The sequence below is a fragment of the Symphalangus syndactylus genome, chromosome 17, assembly GCF_028878055.3.
Source record: "Symphalangus syndactylus isolate Jambi chromosome 17, NHGRI_mSymSyn1-v2.1_pri, whole genome shotgun sequence".
NCBI lineage: Eukaryota > Metazoa > Chordata > Mammalia > Primates > Hylobatidae > Symphalangus > Symphalangus syndactylus.
The window spans coordinates 80,642,656-80,664,613 of NC_072439.2; positions in this window are offsets into that span (position 1 = coordinate 80,642,656).

Sequence of the window (21,958 nt, forward strand, 5' to 3'; positions counted from 1 at the left end):
ACATTCAAATGTGACAGTAGATAGATCTCACAGGAGAGGAGACATAAATCCATTTCAGTAAAATCTTCAGGTTATTTAACTTCTTGTTGCAGAACTGGAATGGTGATCAAGGTTTTTTATCTCTGCTCAAATCTCCAGTTTATGTGGGCAGATGTTATGACATCATTAGGTTGACTGGCTGTCAAATAAAGAAAAAATAAAACAGATCTAAACTATATCTGTTAACACCCCCAAAGCTATCTCAGAAAAGATATTTTGAGTTAAGTTTTCTTTATTTCAAGCTCTTCTCATCTGTTAAGAATTTTGTCAAAAAGGAATTTAATAAAAGGCAGAGTCAAAATATGCTGTCAACACTTTTATTTTAAAAACTGACACAAAGGCCAGAATTTAATAACTAACACTCAAATAATGGGAGGATGACAGTAAACAGGAGATGGATGACTTCAAAGTTTTAATGAATTTCAAGATGATAAAAATCCATTGGAACAGTGCTGTCATAGGGATAGTCCACCAGGAGATGTTATAAATAAAGTTTGATTTTTAGAAGTATCCCATCCCTTGAATATATTAGATTCTCAATAAAAGTTTGCTGAAAAACTGAAAGTTGTGTTTTATTCAGAAAGAGATTAGCTATGCTACGATAATAAATCCACCCTAAAATCTTAGAAGTGAAGGCACTAAAAGTGTATTTCTTTCTCAAATCACAGTTTAATGTGTTTGGGTAGCTATTCTGGAAAGCTCTCATCCAAGTGGTGACTCAGGGATTTAGGATTCTTCCATATTGCAATTGATCATTTGAAACATGTAGCCTCCAAGAGGCCGGGGAATCAAACCCAGGGATATATGGACAGACCTAGTAGTGGTATACAACATTCCATCCATACTCCTCTGGCTAGAACTCAACCACATGTTTTGACCTGGGAAATATACTCTTCCTTTGTGCCCAGGAAGATAAGATGGATTTGTGAGCATGCCATATGCTGATGTGTTTACATGTTAACTATTTTGATAATGAGCTTTCTACAACATATTATAATACCACCTTGTTTTCTTAAAGACAGCAATAAACATTATACTCTCTTTTCGTCATGCCTCAAGTTCATAATTACAAGGATCACTCACTGCTCTGAGCTAATATACGGACCTGGAAGTTATGTTCCTTCTTTCCTTTCTCAGTACTGCCACAGTTAGTCATCCACATTCACACTTAGTAATGACTCAAATGTTCAGCCTTTGCCTTTATCCCCTCCACTATTGCCCAGTTCAGGTCTTCATCAACATTCTCCTGGAAGTTATCTCTGCCTTCACTCATACCTCATCAATAGCTAATCTATCCAAAACACCACTTCCATATGAGTCTTCCTATAACATGCCTCCACCACCACTGAAACAATAAATTTTTATTTTGGTAAAGTATAGTACTATTATTATTTCCCTTTATCTTTCCAATTTTTACCTCGGCAATAAAGTTGGATGCAAACGCCTTCGCCTCCATAAACTGCGACTACCTAACTTTCAAATTTCCTTTAATATTCCATTTCAGCCAACTGTGTTGCATTTCCTCCTCCCTGACATTGGTCATTTGATTCTTCCTGTCTGAGATGCCCTCAGCATTTTCTGTAACTGTCTATATTCTACATATCCTTCAACATTCTGTTCTAGTCTCACTTTCTGTATTAGTTAAGTAACATAAGCTCTATGACAGAAAAACACCAAAATCTCAATGGTTTATGTATTGGTCCATTCTCACACTGCTACAAAGAAGTAACTGAGACTGGGTAATTTATAAAGAAAAGAGGTTTAATTGGCTCATGGTTTCACAAGCTGTACAGGAAGCATGATGCTGGCATCTGCTTGGCTTCCTGGGGGGAGCCTCAGGAAACTTAACAACCATGGTGGAAGGTAAAGGGGAAGCAGGCACGTCTTACATGTCAGGAGCAGGACCAAGTGAGAGATGCCACACGCTTTTAAACAACTAGATCTCTCAAGCATTTACTATCACTAGAGCAGCACATGGGGGAAATCCACCCCCATGATCCAGTCACCTTCCAACAGGTCCCACCTCCAACATTGGGGATTACAATTCACCATGAGATTTGGGTGGGGACACAGATCCAAACTATATCAGTTTAACACAATTGAAGTTTATTTCTTGCTCTCATAAAATCTAAACTGGATATTCCTGTTAGTCAGGTGGCTCTCCTCCACCTGGTGATTCAGGAACCCAGGCACCCCGGCTCCTCCATCTGATGGCTCTGCTATCTTTAACCCTTGGCTTCCAATGTCACTGCTGCACAAAGAGAAAGTGTATGGAGGAACATGCATGAGAGGACCTCATGAATTAGGCCTGGAAATGGCACGGGGCATGGCTAATATTCCATTAGCTAGAACTCATTCACATGGCCACATCTGAGATGGCAAAGGAAGTTGTGGGCCCAGGGATAAGATGAAATGGTTTTGATAAAAAGCTATCAGTATCTGTTGTACTTGCTTGTGATTCCTTTCCAAACCAATCCAACTTTCCATAATTCCTCCTTCCTCTGAACTTTTCTAGTACTTTCCAATATCATATAGGCTGTAGTAACTTGGGTATTTTTTTTTTTGACACATTTTCTTTCTACGTCAACCAAACTTTAGGGCAGAATCTGTGCTAAATATTTCTTAGTATCTCCTGCAATTAGAACAGTGCCCAGCACACCCTAAGAGTTCAATAAATATTAACTGATGAGAAAGGTAATAATGTCCATACAAGTATGCAGAGTCAGTTCTCCATACACAAAATGGCCCCACACTGCTATGAAGTTCTTGGTCCACACCTTCGGTTTTTCTTTCTCTTGCCTTATCATCAGAATTTAGCTACTGCTTTTCATTGCCTTCAGCATGTTTGCTGCTTCTATTCAGCTACCCTTACTCTACTTATAATTTATTGTCTGTAATTACTATACAGGGTTTTTGAATCTTAACAATTGGATTCTTTCTACAAATAAAATCACCCATGGGACTCCAATAAAGGGAACAAATAACAGCAGAACTGTTGAGATTGTGGCAGAGAGGGGCACATTCTTACTTAGCAGCTGCCTGGCCCCAAGGAGATACTCAGGAAACATGTCTCCCTTCCTATCCTATCCTTGTCTCAGTATTACTGTGTGTTCATTGATAAGCACTTCAATAGGCAACCTCATCTGAGAGTTCTTATTAATGGCACAAAACCTATTAATTTTGTCACCAGTTCAACCTTACACTATCCCAATAAGATAAGAAAGGGAAGAGTGAGGAAGAGGCAACAGGAGAGGAAAAGAGTTTTGAAAGCTTTTGGATAACAAAGTTGATAGTTGTCAGAAAGATTTCCCAAACTTTTCAGTGACATTCCATTTTTTCCCATGAAGATTTTCCATCTCGAGTAGCTCACAAAGCCTCTTCTTCATTAAGTGCCACTTAAGGATGAAATATATGTATATAAATATATATATTCATCATACATACATCATATATATCATCATATATACATCTGCTTCAAAATGTCTTTATGAAGAACAAATGTGACTAGTTATAAATGTTCATTCAAACAAGAAGCACAAACATCTCTTTCTAAAATGAATCTGGAACGGAGTCTGATACAGTTTGGCTCTGTGTCCCCACCCAAATCTCATCTTGAATTGTACTCCCATAATTCCCATGTGTTGTGGGAGGGACCCAGTGGGAGATAATTTGAATCATGGGGGTGGTTTCCTCCATACTGTTCTCATGGTAGTGAAGTCTCACAAGATCTGATGGGTATTAAGGGTTTCCACTTTGCTTCCTCATTTTCTCTTGCTGCCACCACGTAAGAAGTGCCTTTCACCTCCCACCATAATTCTGAGGCCTCCCCAGCCACGTGGAACTGTTGAGTCCAATTAAATCTCTTTTTCTTCCCAGTCTCAGGTATGTCTTTATCAGCAGCATGAAAACAGACTAATATAGAGTCATATATCTTTTAAACAAAAAAATTAATAATTTACATGTTAAAGGTATAAGAATTAGTTCAATTATTTCCAGTCGTTAAAAATCTATGGGCTCAGTGAAAAGTTCCATGTGCCAACATCAATATTATTGTATATGTTAAAGTTTATAATGGTTGTAATTTTGAATTAATTCCCGTTCCCCTGGGCCACCATTTTATTGTCACCTTTGATTAAAGTGACTTCAATTAACTGAATATAGTTTGAAACAAAGTAGAACAAAGTTTCTTTAAGACCACACTGACCCCTAGAGACAGAGGGATTACAAAAATGTTCCAGTAAAACCAAAATCCACTTTCACAAAATTAGTGCAAATATAATAAAAGAATTTATTTTTTGGCATAAGTATGGCTATCCTTTCCTCTCCATGCTATACTCCACTGACTAAGCATACTGCATTTCACGTTATTAAAATTTCACTGCAAAGATAAGAAGAAAGAGGCAAAGAGAAACAATTTAAAGCTAAAAAGAAAAATGTATGGAATGGAAAAGTTGTTAAACTGTGCATTCAGAAATCTGAGTTCTGATTCTATTTCTCCCACATATACCTATGTAACCTTGGGCAAGCCACTTTCCTCCCTAAGGCTTCACTTTCCCCATCAGTTAAATAAGGATTTGACCCAAATTCTCTGATTCTGTATGCTAAATGCAAACTAAGAAATTCTAACAATTTATTTTCTAATCTGAAAAAAAAACCTAAATACCATTTTTAGAAAACATCCTCTATTATTGACTCAATGCAATCATGCATCACTTAACAAAGGGGACATGCTCTGACAAATATGAACATCATAGGCACTTACACAAACCTGGATGGGGAAGCCTACTACATTCCTAGGATAGATGGTACAGCCTATTGCTCCTAAGCTACAAATCTATACAGCAAGTTACTGTACTGAATAATCTAGGCAATTGTAACACAATGGTAAGAATTTGTGTACATAACATATCTAAATATAAGAAAAGTACAGTAAAAAACACATTATAAAAGATAAAAAGTGGTACACCTGTATAGGACACTTACTGTGAATGGAGTTTGCAGGACTGGAAGTTGCTCTGGGTGAGTCAGTGAGTGAGTAAGTGGTGCGTGAATGTGAAAGCCTAGGACATTACTGTACACTACCATAGACTTTATAAACACTGTACACTTAGACTACACTAAATTTATTTTTTAATTTTATAATAAACAAATCTTAGCTTTCTATAACTTTTATTTTTTTAATTTTTTGACTCTTTTACATAACACAGCTTAAAACATGAACATATTGTACAGCTGTACAAAAAATATCTCATTTCCTCATATCCTTATTCTATAAGTCATCTTCTATATTTAAATTATTTATGTTTTAAATTTTCTTGTTAAAAACTAAGACATAAACACACACATTAGCCTAGGCCTACACGGGGTCAGGATTATCACTATCACTGTCTTCCACCTCCACATCTTTTCCCACTGAAAGGTCTTCAGGGGCAATAACACACATGAAGCTGTCATTTCCTATGATAACAATGCCTTTTTCTAGAATACTTCCTAAAGGACCTGCCTAAGGCTGTTGTACACCTAACTTTTTTTACCTGTAGAAGAAGTGCATTCTAAAATAGTGGCCAGGCACAGTGATTGACTCCTGTAATCCCAACACTTTGGGATGCTAAAATAGGATGATTGCATGAGACCAGGAGCTGGAGATCAGCCTGGCCAACACAGCAAGACTCCACCTCCATAAAAATTAAAAAATTAGCCAGGCAGTAGGATTGCTTGAGCTCAGGAGTTTGAGGCTGCAGGGAGTCATGACCATGCCACTGCACTCCAGCCTGGGCCACAGAGTGAGACCCTGTCTCAAAAAACAAAAATCAAAACAATAAAATAATAATAAAAAGTATAGCATAATTAAATACGCAAACCAGTAACACAGTCATTGACATGGTTTGGCTGTGTCCCCACCCAAATCTCATCTTGAACTGTAGCTTCCACAGTCCCCATGTGTCATGGGAGGGACCTAGTGGGAGGTAATTGAATCATGCAGGTAGATTTTTCCTGTGATGTTCTCATGATACTGAATAGGTCTCACAGGAGCTGATGGTTTTAAAAAGGGCAGTTCCCCTGCACTTCTCTCTTGTCTTCTGCCATGTAAGACATGCCTTGGCTTCTTCTTCACCATCTACCATGATTGTGAGGCTTCCACAGCCATGTGGAACTGTGAGTCCAGTAAACCCCTTTCCTTTATAAATTACCCAGACTCAGGTATGTCTTTATTAGCAGCATGAGAATGGACTAATATGGTCATTTATTTATCAAGTATGATGTACTGTACATAATTGTATGTGCTAGACTTTTATACAACTGCTAGAGCAGCCAGTTTATTTACATCAGCATCACCACAAACACATGAGTCATAATGGCACTAAAACATTAGGATGGCTATGACATCACTAGCCAATGGGAATTTTTCAGCTTCATTATAATCTTATGAGAACATCATTGAAAACATCATTGTATGGCACATGACTGTAGTTAGACTGGTCCATGTAGTATATTACTGGCAAAGATTATTGCATTCATTTCTTAGGGTTACTTTAACAAAGTTCCACAAACTATGTGTCTTACAGAAACAGAAATTTATTTTCTCACGGTTATGGAGGCTAGAAGTCTGAAATAAAGGTATTAGCAGGCTATTCTCCCTCAGACTGTGGATAGAATCCTCCCCTACCTCTTCCTAGCTCTAGTGGTGGCCAGCGTTCCTTGGCTCGTAGGTGCATCACTCCGATCTCTTCCTCTGTGGTCACATAGGGTTCTCCCTGTGTGTCTCTTTTCACATTATCTTCCCTCTTCTTATCAGGATGCCAAACATATTGGATTAGTGGCCTACCCTACCTTGATATGACCTAACTTTAGTTTAACTAATTACATGTGCAATGATCTTATTTCCAAATAGGTCATATTCTGAGATATTGGGGATATCTCTTTTGGGGGGGACATAATTCATAACAGAGATGATAGGGAAAATACATACTCAGAGAAACTTGACAGTTTTAAAAAGAGAAGCAAAGCCATTTGCTGAATTGACCACTTATAGGACAGGATGTGTACAATGAATCACTTCCTATTGAAGAATTTTACTGCTAAAAAATCAAGCAGTAAGGAAAGATTTATTCAGTACAGAAATTACAAGACCTGAGGCTGGCAAAAGTGACTCAGACAAGATCCTGGAACACTGTCAGTGAAGGTAGGAGGAGTCCCAGGTAGCTATGCTGGGACTTCTGTTTAGTGCAGACTCAAATTCAGAACTAGTGCCTGAGGGTTTGTCCTGTAAAGGTAATAACCATGAAGAAACCACTGAAACTCAGCCTTACCATTCCTTGTCAGGAAAATTATTAAGAAATGTTTGTATTTTCCTCTTAAATTTTGATACATGAGAAGGGAATATAAAAGATAAACCTGAAAAATCTTTTTATTGACAGATAGCAGGAAAGCTATCAAAGACTACTGAGGTCAAGTCGAGAGGACCTAGGAGTCAAGAAGGGCTTGCACTGACCAAAGATGGGGAAATTTGTACATGTATAAGAATAATAACTGCAATGGATTAAAACACGTCAAATTCATTTAAATCCTATGAGTTCCCAATGATACTTGTATTAGGGTTCTCCAGAGAAACAGAACTAAAGAGATATATAGAGAAAGATTTATTATGGAGGTTCACATAATTATGAAGGCTCACATAATTACGGAGGCTGAGGTATCCCACAATCTGCTATCTGCAAGCTGGCAGCCCAGAAAAGCTAGTGGTGTAGTTCCAGTCCAAACCAGGAGTGCTAATATTAAGCGCAGGAGAAGGACGATGTGCCAGCTCAAACAAAGGGCAAAATTCACCCTCCTACCACATTTTCTTTCTGTTCAGGCCCTTAATAGATTGAATGGTGCCCACGCACATTGGTAAGCGCGATATTCTGTACTCAGCCTACCAATTAAGATGTTAATCTCTTCTGGAAACACCCTCACAGACATACCCAGAAATAATCTTTTACAAGCTCTATGAACATCCCTTAGCCTAGTCTAGTTGACATATAAAATTAACCATCTCAATAATGAAGAAAGAAGTGGGGAGTCATTATTGATACTCTTGAAGGATGATAAGAAACCAACTCATTATTCTGAAAACTTGTAAATAAAGGGAAAGAATCAAATATTGATCCTGCTTTTACTACACAAACTCCAGCAAATAGTGAATAAGGGAACTGCTATGGCTTGAATGTCCCCGTCAAAACTCATGTTGAAATTTAATCCCCAATGTGGCAATACTGAGAGGTGGGGCCTTTAAGAGGTGATTGGATCGCGAGGACCTTCATGAATAAATTAATCCATTTCTGGATCACAGAATAAAGGGCAAATGAATTAATTGGTATGGATTAATGGGCTATTATGTGAGCAGAACTGGTAGCTTTATAAGAAGAGGAGGACAGAACTCAGCCCCCTGTCCATGTGATGCCCTGTACCATCTCAGGGCTCTGCAGAGATTCTACCAGCAAAAAGGCCCTCACCAGATGTGACCCCTTGGTCTTGGACTTCTCAGCCTCCAGGACTGTAAGAAATAAACTCCTTCTCTTTATAAATTACCCGATTTCAGGCATTCTGTTACAAGCAACAGAAAACAAATGAATATAGAAAGTTTATCTTTACAGAAATATTCCAGCCAAATGAGGATGCAAAGGTATAAGAATGATACAACGGACTTTGGGGACTCGGCGGGGAGGGGGTAAAGGATGGAAGGGGGGTGAGAGATAAAAGACTGCAAATTTGGTACAGTGTATACTGCTTGGGTGATGGGTGCACCAAAATCTCAGAAATCACCACTAACGGACTCACTCATGTAACCAAACAACACCTGCTCTCCAAAAACCTATAGAAAAAAATAAAAATAAAAAATAAAAAAGTATTCTAGACAGTAAATTTGTAAAAATGATAGAATTAGAATATCACTATTCTACAATCCCTAATGAACTAAAGGGTCTAGGCATTGATCGCCATCAATTGTTGCCCTTTTCAGAAAGAGAGTGAGAGGAAGAACCAGATATTCTGTGTCTGAGTCTTCTTATGGAAGATGAATGACCATAGTCCAATCTGTGAGGTAGTCTCACCAAAGTAATCTAACTTGAATCTGATAAAGCCTCTAGAGGTAACTACCAATTTGCAGAAAATACCAAGGACAGAGGAACATAGTGAACTACTGAACTACGTCACAGGAATTCAGCAAGAATAATCAGATGTGGAAAACTCTAGAGGACAAAAACTAGCAAGAAAAAACGGATGCAGAGGGGAACCTATAGATTAAAAGACTTTAAAAATGTGTCAACCAATTAGCAGTGAGGATCTTGCTGGGATCCTGATTTTGAGGGGGAAATAAAGAAAAATGTATCCATGACATTCATAAGACAATTGGGGATTTTAATATTATTAATATATTTTATGATATTAAGAAACTACTGTTAGATTTTTAAGAGTGGTAATAGTATTGGGCTTATGTATTTCTAATAAGAATCCTTATCTTTTACAGATACATATTAAAATATTCACAAATTAAATGATATGATGTCTGGGATTCAATTCAATAATATGGACTGAGAGAGGAATGGATGGGACAGAAGCTGCCATAGGTTGGTTGTGGATGAGTGCATGGGGTTTATTGAAGAATCTTTCTTCTGTAGTTTGCTTTTTTTATTTTAAATGTGGAATAAGAAAGACACTAAGAACTGAATTTAATTTTTCTTGGAGAAGTAGGAAAAGTTGGTGAACAGCCAAAAAATTGTCAGGTTTGTGTCATAACCAGCTGGGGGATCCTGGGTAAGTCATACAGTAACAGATCCTCTTGACAAAATGTGGCAGTTGAATTAGATAGATTATCTCATATTCCTCTAAACCGAATTTCACTATCAAACTGTAAACTTTCTGAGTGCAAGATCTGTTATATTCACCTTTGTATTCCTGAAAGATACATACAGTGCTTCGCATATCATAGACATTCATCACATTCATGCTGAATTGGGTTGAATTTCTCCCTGATGTATTATGTTATGCAGATACAGTAATTACTTCAGCCACTTAAATCAAGGGTCTTTTCAGAATTCTCTTTCCAGTGTGACCTCTAATCTTGTAAAGCAGATACTTTTTCCCAGGAACCTTTGACACCCCTCAAATATAATCATAAATGAAGTCATTTACTCAACCCACTTATAAAATCTGCCCTGCACAGTTAATATACTGTTATCTAGTAAGGTCTGGAAATGAGCTTTCTATTTTAGTTAATAGAGAATCTCAGCCTACATTAAGTATAGATTAATATTTTCCAAATTAGAAATTGATTTTTAAAATATGCTACATTAAAATGATGCCAGAAAATCCAGGCATGGGGAGAGCTAATACAGGGAGGCCAAGTAAGCCAGGCTCAGCCCCTCCAATACTACAATCCACGCAGGCAGCAAACAGATCTGCTTTTTCTGTTTAATATGGTGGTTTCATGTATGATTTCATTTTTTAAAGGTTTCCAAATTATAAACCAATTGCTTAAAAGGGATTTAGTAATCTCACGATGCCTCACGATGCCTCAGGGCATCCTTATTATAAATTTTCGTGTCCTGTAACCTCACAGAAGTATCAGGTAATGAAACAATAGAGTAACTGGCATGTTACAGAACAGAACAATTGTTGAAAATATTCTGCACACAATGCAATGCTTTTTTTGGCAATTAAAAAGCATACTTATTTTTACCTTCTTCCATAGATGTCACTGTTTATCCCAGGTCATTTCTGCTACTCTCCTGTCTTCTTAATTAACACCAATGTAGAAATAATGTTCACAGTACCTTGTAGGTACTAAACATGGAAAGGTCCCTGTCACAAACTAAACTCTGTTAAAGAGTAATACCACAGTGAAAAAATCTCAGAGCAGAGTACCCTCTGTAGAGTATTCAAAGCCACTTCACTTTTGCCAGAAATATACCCCCAAAAGACTATGGAAACTCAAGATCTACAAGTATTGAAGAATATTTTTTTCAATTTATGTTATTCAAATAGGACCTCTAACTCTAGAGAACTAACTGCAAACTTTAAGATGTAAAAAGACTACTTTTTTATGTATGAAAACAGGTCCAACAGCTTCTCACTGGAGAGAAGGAAGATGTCAGCACACCAAAGCAGAAAATGAGAGATGATCCTGAAATTGGGAAGATATGACAGTGAAATATGAAAGAAGGCAGAGGAGGTCTAAGAAATCAGATCAGCTGCATCTTAATTACCAAGATTCCAAAATAAATCTACACACATATTTCTGAACACATCCCCAGCGGAATTTTATCTCTGTTCCCCTTTAATTTAACTCGATTGTGCATTATTGTCAGAACATATCAATCTCATCTGATAAATTGTATTTTAACTAAGTCATTACACACTGTTGAAGAAGATTTGCCATTCTGCTTTAGCCACATTTAAATAAGTGACTTAATACACTATAAATATTTCAGATCATAATCTAAGCAAATAATCCTTACCCAAACAAGAAAAGAGCATCATCACTGAGCCACAGTGTGCGTATCTCAAATATCTCGACAGAATAGCAATGGCCTATTAATCAGAGCACACATTAAATGGTCCTACCACCTGCTCTACGTCAACATTAATATTCTTATAGTTAAAGAGACAAGCAATGTCACTATCAACCTACACCAACTTGAGCTTTCAGAATGAAAGACATTGGGTCAGTTATCATCTATTTCAATATAGTATTAACAGTTTGAGATTTTAGCAACTTGAAGCCTGAATCTAAAACCTAAGTACCAAAATAAATCACTGTCTCCCAGAATTAAAATATTCAATTCTGTTTTTAAAAATTTAACTCCTGAGTATTTTCTTTGATTCCTCAGTACAGGTCATAGCGGAAATTACACTGTACTGAAATCTATTGACAGCATTTAGTGATTGAGTACCCATTATGAACAAGGCTCTGGGTCTCAACAGTCATTGAGAAACACTGCCTTAGACATCATATTGCTTAAGGTATAATAAGCCCTGGGTTCTAGTCTTAGATTTACCACTCAACTTGAAGATAGTTACGTGATCTTAGACAAGCCACTTAATTTCTCAGTCTCTTTAGTCTCATCTGTAAAATGTAGAAGTTGGACTAGATTCTGTCCAGTAGGAAAATGCTATGAATATTTATGCTGCTGTCACTAATCGGTTATACATCAAAGGAAGCAGATGAAAGTACTCATTACCCAAACGTCTAAACTGGATAGTATAACGTTGACTGACTTGTGCTTAACTATGAACGTACAGGTCAATTATATCTTCAAAGTTTCACCTGAGATAAGATTTTGAGTCCTTGAGAGACTGTAGGGAAGGGCATCACAGGTAACACACATACTATTAATATCATTTAAGAGCTTTCTTTCATAAGGTAAGAAGCTACCGTAGAGGAAACAAATAATTTATAATTGTGAAAGTGTAATTCATGTCTTTAGCTATGAACCTGAGCATAAATGTCCTTTCATCCACATAAATTATTCCAGTTGGGTATCTGTGCTGCTACTGATTCATCAAAAGGTCAAATGAGTTTAAACTTGCAAAAGAAGAATATAGATTGATTCCCTTTTTATTTCTTTGATTTTCAAATTATTATTTATACTTACTTAGCATTATGTAATTACTAGGACTGAGAATTCAGAATTAGGAGCTATAATGTGAAGTCTAAAGTTTCTGGATCTGATTAAAATCAAAGATCTTCAAATGCAGAGGAAATTCAAGTTTAAGTCCCTCACTCTAGAGGTCATAGACAGATACACACAAATTTACATACACATACAAATATAGCCCAATAAATTAACTGATTTTCTCAATATCTCGCAGCTAAGAAGTGACAGTAAGACCTTGAATCCAGGACTTCTTCTGGCTCCGAGCCTGGTGCTCTTTCCACTATAGTGCATGATTGTCCTCAATCTATGCAGATGACAAAACCATCTCCAGAATTCTTTCTGGGTCTAAATTCCTAGGCCCCTGGGAGAGGGTTAAAATCCAGATGGCTCACTATCCTACTGAAGACAATTAGATCTTTTATTTTCTGGGTGAAACTGAGAAGAGTACTCCATGGATCAGCGTTCTGAGTTGTGAGTAACAAAAAGACTGGCTCATTTAAGAAGGAAAGTATTTTCTAAAGGATTTCTGGGTAGTTTTCAGAATCACCAAAATATGGAGATACAGGCTAAGAAAATAGATAGGAATAAGAGAGACTAAGAAGCAGCCAGGACAGGAGCAAAAATTAGGTCACAGATTAGATTGGTGGGCTCACGTCACCTGCAGCTGCTGCACTCTGGACCCTGGACCCTAACTGCAAGCCAGGTTAAGGAACATGTATCTAGTATTTTCAGCTTCTACCATGAAAGTCAGGTTCAGCCATGGGACTTCCCAAAATAAAGGAAGGGATCCAGACCCAGGGAAGCTAGCTAGCTAAAAAAAAAAAAGCAGCTAGATTAGATAGACAGATGATAGAAATAGACTCTTTTCCACAATAAGTAATATATTTGAGAAACTTAAAGAATAGATTCATGTCTACATAAATTAATCCCCCTTTAAAAGTGGCTGAAAACTTATTGCTATACAATATCTCAACTACTGTCAAGAATTTATAACATGATATACATAATACATCTAGGAGGATTCACATAAAAATGTTTATGTTGGCTGGGTGCAGTGGCTCACGCCTGTAATCCCAGCACTTTGGGAGGCTGAGATGGGTGGATCACTTGAGGCCAGGAGTTCAAGACCAGCCTGGTCAACATAGCAAAAGCCCGTCTCTACTAAAAATAGAAGTTAGCCAGGCGTGGTGGCGTGCGCCTGTAGTCCCAGCTACTCTGGAAGCCTGGGCAGGAGAATTGCTTGAACCAGAGAGGCAAAGGTTGCAGTGAGCCGAGATCGTGCCACTGCACTCCAGTCTGGGTGACAGAGTGAGACTTTGTCTCAAACAAACAAAAAAAACAAAAAAGGTTTATGCCATTAGCTTTGGGTGGTGGAAAATTAGTGATTTTCTTTTTTATTTATAATTAGCTAAGTTGAGTGCTGTGGTCCCAGCTACTTGGGAGGCTGAGGTGGGAGGATTACTTGAGGGCAGGAGTTCAAGTCCAGCCTGGGCAATATAATGAGACCCCATCTCTGAGGGAAAAAAAAATCATATTTAGCTAAAGCTTCTAAATTTTTCTGCAATTTATATGCATTACACGTATAATAAATTTTTACCAAAATAATAATGGAGTGAGGATCTAATTCTACTCGTAATTTTATATGATGCCAGAAATTTTAACAACATGTGATGCCTTCTAAGAAAGTACATATGGCTTTTTATGCCATTCACCAAAAACATCTTTTTATTTTATTTTATTTTATTTTATTTTCCATAAGTTATCGGCACATAGGTGGTATTTGGTTACATGAGTAAGTTCTTTAGTGATGATTTGTGAGATTTTGGTGCACCCATCACCCGAGCAGTATACACTGCACCATATTTCTCAGTGAGAAAATATGTTGTTTGGTTTCCCATGCCTGAGTTACATCACTTAAAATAATAATCCCCAGTCTCATCCAGGTCACTGCAAATGCTGTTAGTTCATTCCTTTTTATGGCTGCACAGTATTCCATCATATTACATATATATATATATATATGATATGATATATATATATTACATTGCCCAGGCTGGACTTTATATATATATATACACACACACACACATATATATATGTATCACAGTTTCTTTATCCATTCGTTGATTGATGGGCAACTGGGTTGGTTCCACAATTTTGCAATTGTGAATTGTGCTGCTATAAACATGCATGTGCAAGTATCTTTTTTGAATAATGACTTCTGTTCCTCTGGGTAGATACCCAGTAGTGGGATTGCTGGATCAAATGGTAGTTCTACTTTTAGTTCTTTAAGAAATCTCTACAATATTTTCCATAGGGTTGTACTAGTTTACATTCCCACCAGCTGTGTAGAAGTGTGTTCCCTGTTCACTGCATCCACGCCAAAATCTACTGTTTTTTGATATTTTTATTATGGCCATTCTTGCAGGAGTAAGGTGGTATCACATTGTGGTTTTGATTTGTGTTTCCCCGATCATTAGTGATGCTGAGCATTTTTTTCATATGTTTGTTGGCCATTTGTATATCTTCTTTTGAGAATTGTCTATTCATGGCCTTAGCCCACTTTTTGATGGGATTGTTTGTTTTTTCTTACTGATTTGTTTGAGTTCGTTGTAGATTCTGGATATTAGTCCTTTGTCAGATGTATAGATTTTGAAGATTTTCTCCCACTCTGTGGGTTGTCTGTTTACTCTGCTGACTGTTCCTTTTGCCATGCAAAAGCTCTTTAGTTTAATTAGGTCCCAGCTATTTATCTTTCTTTTTATTGCATTTGCTTCTGGGTTCTTGGTCATGAAATCCTTGCCTAAGCCAATGTCTAGAAGAGTTTTTCCAATGTTATCTTCTAGAATTTTTATATTTTCAGGTCTTAGATTTAAGTCTTTTATCCATCTTGAGTTGATTTTTGCCTAAGGTGAGAGATGAGGATCCAGTTGTCATTCTCCTACACGTGGCTAGCCAATTATCCCAGCACCATTTGTTGAAAAGGGTGTCCCTTCCCCACTTTATGTTTTTGTTTGCTTTGTTGAAAAGGGTATCCTTTCCCCACTTTATGTTTTTGTTTGCTTTGTTGAAGATCAGTTGGCTGTAAGTATTTGGGTTTATTTCTGGGTTCTCTACTCTCTTCCATTGGTCTCTGTGCCTATTTTTATACCAGTGCCATGCTGTTTTGGTGACTATGGCCTTGTAGTATAGTTTGAAATCAGGTAGTGTGATGCCTCCAGATTTGTTCTTTTTGCTTAGTCTTGCTTTGGCTATGCAGGCTCTTTTTTGGTTCCATATAAACTTTAGAATTTTTTTTCTAATTCTGGGAAGAATGATGGTGGTATTCTGATGGAGGTTGCATTGAATTTGTACATTGCTTTTGGCAGTATGGTCATTTTCACAATATTGATTCTATCCATCCATGAGCATGGGATGTGAAAAACTCCCTTTTAAATGCTAATTTTATTCATGCAGTTGTTTTATGAATATAAAGATTTCAATTTTTCATATACAATACCCTTAAAGAGTGAAATCCTTTGAATTATTTTTTCAAAAACAGGCAGCACAGTTCTGATACAGAGGGAGTTTAGCATCTCAAAACACCTTATATTTTTCTTTTTACCAATTCATACATTTCCATTCCTGACGAGCTTTATTGCTGTCAATTGCAGTTGCCTATAGCTTTCCACTGCTTTTGTTCCTGGAGGGTTAATTTCTAACACTTGGATTTCTTGGCATGCTTTCCTTTCTTTTTTTCCCCAAATACCCAAGCCCTATAACCCTTAATTTTGCTAGTTGATTTTGTGCCCAGTCACTATTTATAAATGGAGATAATCCCAGATTCGGACAGCTGGTCTGGCCCATAGTTCTGAGATCTGTGATCCCATTTAGTTTCACCACATATGACCCTAGGCCACAAACATGTTGAGGGCATGTATATAAACAAATAAGTTTAACAAAAAGGAAACGTGTGCAAAAATGTGGATCCTATACTATAGAATTTGCATACCATGCTTTAAGGGATAGGGAACTTACAATACGGCTAAGAATACCTAAGAATACGTCTTTTTATGCAGGAGTGAGGCTTCCCCTCTATGCAGATAGGCTCCTAGCATCCTGTGAGCAGACCACGCTCATTTCCTGTTGTATCCTTCACCTACAGCATTTTCCTTGAACCTCTCCACGAGCTTAAGTCTACATGTTTCTCAAAAAAAACAGTCTAAATTCTACCTTTTCCCTGAGGGATGTACAGATGTGTGACTAAACATAAAAAAAGAAGACTACAAATCTTAAAGACAGTCATAAATAATTATCATAGATAACCACTGCTACCAAGTACCAGACTTACTCCTCCAAACAACCATATAAGCACGGATTGAGGATACCTGCTGTGTTATAGGTATCATTACCATTAAGGTAAACATCATATAATCTCAGCCCTCAGAGAATTTGTTCAGTCTGATAGAATGAAAGATAAGCAAAAATAATTAACACAGGGTCTAAGTGCAGAGATAAAGGGAAAGCTTGCCTAGAGAACAAAAGTTTTTACAGACTGGATTCAGGAGAATGCTCCTTCAAGGAAGCCCATTTTACAGATAAGAAAACTGAGGTTCACAGAGGTTAAATGTTTATGACCACCAACTAATAAGTTGTAGAGCCAGAAATCAGAAATAGGTCTCTTAGCCCAACATTCCCACAGGCTTTCACTTATGGGAAGTTGACCTAACTATTAACCTAATTAACACACCAAGTGTGTTAATTTCCTAAGGCTGCAGAACAAGTTACCACAAATTTGGTGGCTTATAGCAATAGAAATGAATTCTCTCACAGTTGCAAGGACCAGAAGTCTGAAATTACGGTGTCAGCAGAGTTGGTTCCTTCTGGAGGTTTAGAGGGAGAATCTGTCCCACGCCTGTCTCCTAGCTTCTTGTGGGTGCCAGCAATTCTTGATGTTGATGCATCATTCCAGTCTCTGCTTCCATCTTCACATGGCCTTCAACTCCATGTTTATCCTCTTTGTGTGTCTTGAATCTCTCTTTCCGTTCTCTTATAAGGACAACAGTCATTGGATTTAGGGTGATTTAGAATGAACTTACCACAAAAATCTTAATTACATCTGCAAAGACTCTATTTCAAAGTAAGGTAACATTCACAGGTACCAGGAGTTAGGACCCGAACTTATCTTTGCAGGCGACAATATTCAACCCAGTATACCAAGCACATTGTTTACAAGCCTATTCCAGCTTTTACTTCCCCCTGGACCTTTCTGGCTGAAGCCCTCATGTTCAGCCAAGGATTTGTGGATAACTCCTGAGAATGTGCACAGCCTTGGGCAGCCTTCCAAATCATCATGGATAAGTAAGAGTTTACCAAGTCCCATTATGGCTATCTCTCTGTTAAATTTCTCACTGGTTTGCTGATTTCTTGCTGGTCTTCTGCTTCTTACCAAAACCAGGATCATAATGTTGGGCTAGCTGCAACATTTGTTTGCCAACCATTTCTGACAATAAATACCGGAGGGTGTGGGGTTTTCTGCTCCCCTCTCCAAACCAAGTCAGTCCCTGCCAGCAGCTAAATTCCTCTTAGCTGAGTAGGGCTTGCCCTATTCTGCCCAAGCTATCACATGATGGGACTGGGGGAGGTAGAAGGGAAGCAGCCCAGGTTAATACAGCACAGATTCTCATTGTTTGTACCCATAGTTTAGTAGATCTTCTTAAATAAACACTAATCAATTTTCTGAATGTCCTTGGTCAATTCCGAGATTTCTCAAGTGGTTGATTTTTAGAGTCTTGTTTAGTGTTATTACTGTTTTGGGATGAAGAGGATTTGCTATATTCTCCACTCTACCATTCTGAAAGTCCCAATTTCTAGACACTAACTAAAAAAGAGCCATTGCCCCATTGCAGCTTGCAGCTGGACTGTCATCAGTGAAAGGAGAGAGGCAGGGAAGTCTCCAGAAATGTTCATTCTACACAGGTGGGATGGGACTACATAGAGCAGGAATTTACAACAAATTAGTTTCTTCTTCCCTTTAAGCATAATTTTCTCAAAATCTCATAGTAAAAGAGAAGAGCAGAATTGCCTAAACCTGTATTTTTACAGAATAAAGGAAGAGTTCAAAATTCTAGATCAAATAACCCACCCATCAAGATGCAAATTGCTACAATTAAAGATTACTCTGTATACACAGACAAAAAGGCTCACCTATTATGATTGTCCATAGATTATATCAATTCATTTTAAATATTTAGGAAGTTCTTTTTTTACTTTATAAATCTATAAGCCCATTATTATCAGTTTCCAGACTTTTACTTTTCTGACTCGAAAACCACTGCTACTTATAATACAATCCAGTTAAAGGATGATAAATGTAATCGTTCATTATTGACTTCAGGCTACTGTGGTACAAAATAACTCTATCTATTTTCCCATCTATTCTTTCACCTGCACATGCTCACAAACACAATTACAAGATAGATACCCTTTCTTCCAGAGGCTACAAACCAGTAACCTCTGGCTGAAAAATAGGCTTCATTTAGCTCTTACTGTACCTTTTAAAACATTGAGCTGACAATTAAAATCTACATATTTTACACAAAAATATGAGTACCTGCCTTTTCTTGAGAAAGGATCTGGTGATAGCTCATGACTTTTCTTTTCAGACAGTGCAAGTAATTTCCAATATTTTGCAGTCCCCCCTGCCTCTATTGTCTTCCTAACACTGACAATGAATGTCAGCTATCATCAATTATTTCATTTGTATTATTTTTCTTTTTTGGTAGGAAAATATTTTTCTGTAAAAATGTCTTTATGTTAAATACATTTTGAATTAAAAATTGAAAGGAAAAGTAGAAACTAAGATTATCCTTTTGATTATCCTTTACCCAGTCTTCTGTACTCATTAACACTACTTGCCTGTACCCCCATAGGCATTTGAGTTTGTTGTGTCTGTTTTCATCCTTAGATTTGAACTGAATAATCTCTTGAAATAAAAATAATTCAAGACTGCAAGGTTCTTGCTTATCAGATTGGCCTAGTCCAGAGGTGATCAAGAAGCTGGCCAAAGGTCAATTGATTATATACTATAGTGGGGAGGTGCTCAGATTCTTCTAGAGTCAGATTATTCAAGTTCAAATCCTCACTTTGCCACTGTTAGGGTTCAAAAAGCGATGCCCCAAAATATGGTACTTTGACATGCTGGCCGGGAGAAGCAGCCTTAAGTTCTCTCTAACCTTCTACCTCCAGCCCCCTCCCTCTGACCCCTGCCTCCTTATGCCTCTGATCCTCTTTCCCAAAGAACTTAGAGGGACCCTCTTTGGAATTTCTTTATCTGACTAAGAAATTTTCTTTCTTAAGACCTCTTACCTAGGAATCTCATCAAATAACCAGGAAAGACTAACCACTGGAGAAGAGACTGGGGGTCATGATTACAACCAGACAGACTTTTCATATATTTTTTTGAGGACAGCTCTGAGAGATTACCTGGGGACTTTATCTTCATAATAAGACAACCTTTGTTCTTGTAAAGTTCTGCCCCTCTCCATTCTGTAAACTTGTCATCCAGCTTCCAAAGAGAATCATTTACAAAATAATATCTGCCTTCTGTGTCCATACATCTCTCCTCTATGAAGACAGCATTTAAAAATCAAACATCTGGCTCCTCCTTAAGTCTCATATTTTGTGTGTAGCTTCTGTGTTTATGCATGTTGAATACATTTTATATGCCTTTTTCTTCTATTAATCTGCCTTTTATCAGCTCATTTTCAGCAAATCCTCAGTGGACAGAGATGAAGTGTTCCCTTCACTCCTACACTACCTATGGATTTTGTGATCTTTGGTAAATTACTTAATGTCTCTTAGATTCTATTGTTCTATCTATAAAAGGCAGATAATAATAGCATCCACATTATAGGGTCGTTTGAGAGTGAAATTAAGCGCTCAGAATAGTGCTTGTGTGATATAATAAGAAATATATTTGGTCTTTGTTCCTAGTTTTTGTTGCAGGGCTTCTAAAATTTTTGGAAGTCCCGAGTGATAGGAATGTCTTTCATTATTCATAATGATCCCCTTTATAATAACACTTGAGTTCATGCTAATGAGGTGACTTAGATAACCCTAGATAATCTCAGGATGGGGCCAGTCCCCAGAAAGACCAAGTGATTAAGGGATTAGAGGGTTGGAACTTTCAGCCTTGTTGACCAACCTCCAGCAAATGGAGTGGGGTCTAGAGATTAAGCTCTCCAAAGCTGTCAAACAAGATTTGACAAGCTTCACAGCTGCTGAATGTGTAGAGGTGCTGGGAGGGTGGAATGCCCCTAACGTCTATACCCAGCCTGTGCATCTCTTCCATCTGGCTGTTCTTGAGTGGTGCCCTTTATAATAAATGGGTAATTGTAAGCAAAGCGTTTCCCTGAGTTCTGTGAGCCATTCTAGCAAATTATTGAACCTGAGAGGGGGTCATGGGAACCTCCAATTTACTGCTGGTCAGTCAGAAATATGGGGGGCCCAGACTTGAGATTGGCATCTGAAATGAGAGCAGTCTTGTGTGACTGAGCCTTCAACTTGTAAGGGCTATTCAGGTAGACAGTGTCAAAATCGAATTGAATTGTGGAAGACCCAGTTGATATCTGCTGGAGAGCTGCCTGAAGTATGTGAAAAGACCCATACACATCTGCCCACAAAAATGTTCTGTGCTGAGAGTATAGTAGGACAGAACAGTCTGTTGGTTTGTGTGTTTCCCAGTCTGGTAAGTAGTAAACACTATATACATGTTTGCTATTATTATTATAAGAAAGGAACTGCCCCCTAGAAACACTCCTGTATGGTACAGTGTTAATGAAATTGACAACTGTGTTTTGTGAAAATAGTCTATCCCCAGAATACATATGTCATGCCATACCTTTATTGACTCCAGTAGGGACAACACTGTGTCCAAGGGCTGAAGAAGAGACCTGGAGATGTGAACAAGACATAGTGCTTATCAGGGGAACTTACATACAAAGACAACTTGGAAAAGAAACAACATGCATTTTGCTGCTTTTAAAGTGTTCACTTAGAGAATAAAACTATCTACCAAAGTATAAAACACAAAACAACACAGAAGCCAGGTATGGTGGCATGTGCTTATAGTCTCAGCTATTCAGGAGGCTAAGGAGGGAGGCTCACTTCAAACCAAGAGTTCAAGGCTGCAGTGAGCTATGAACTCACCTGTGAATAGTCAGTGCACTCCAGCCTGGGCAACATAGTGAGACCCTCAACTCTTAAAAAAAAAAAAAACTCATATGTGTGAGCAGAGCAAT